The sequence below is a fragment of the Arachis duranensis genome, chromosome 9, assembly GCF_000817695.3.
Source record: "Arachis duranensis cultivar V14167 chromosome 9, aradu.V14167.gnm2.J7QH, whole genome shotgun sequence".
Lineage (NCBI taxonomy): Eukaryota > Viridiplantae > Streptophyta > Magnoliopsida > Fabales > Fabaceae > Arachis > Arachis duranensis.
The window spans coordinates 31,196,168-31,196,497 of NC_029780.3; positions in this window are offsets into that span (position 1 = coordinate 31,196,168).

A 330-nucleotide genomic window follows, 5' to 3' on the forward strand; every position below is an offset into this window, starting at 1 on the left:
TTTTCACTGAGAGGATGGGATGTAGCCATTGACAACGGTGATGCCCTACATACAGCTTGCCATGGAAAGGAGTAAGAAGGATTGGATGAAGCAGTAGGAAAGCAGAGATTCAGGAGGAGCACAGCATCTCCATACACCTATCTGAAATTCCCGCCATGGAAATACATGAGTAACTTTATCTTTATTTTATGTTTATTATTTACTATTAATTTTTGAAATTCCATAATCAATTAGTATCTACTTGACTGAGATTTACAAGATGACCATAGCTTGCTTCATACCAACAATCTCTGTGGGATCGACCCTTACTCACGTAAGGTTTATTACTTG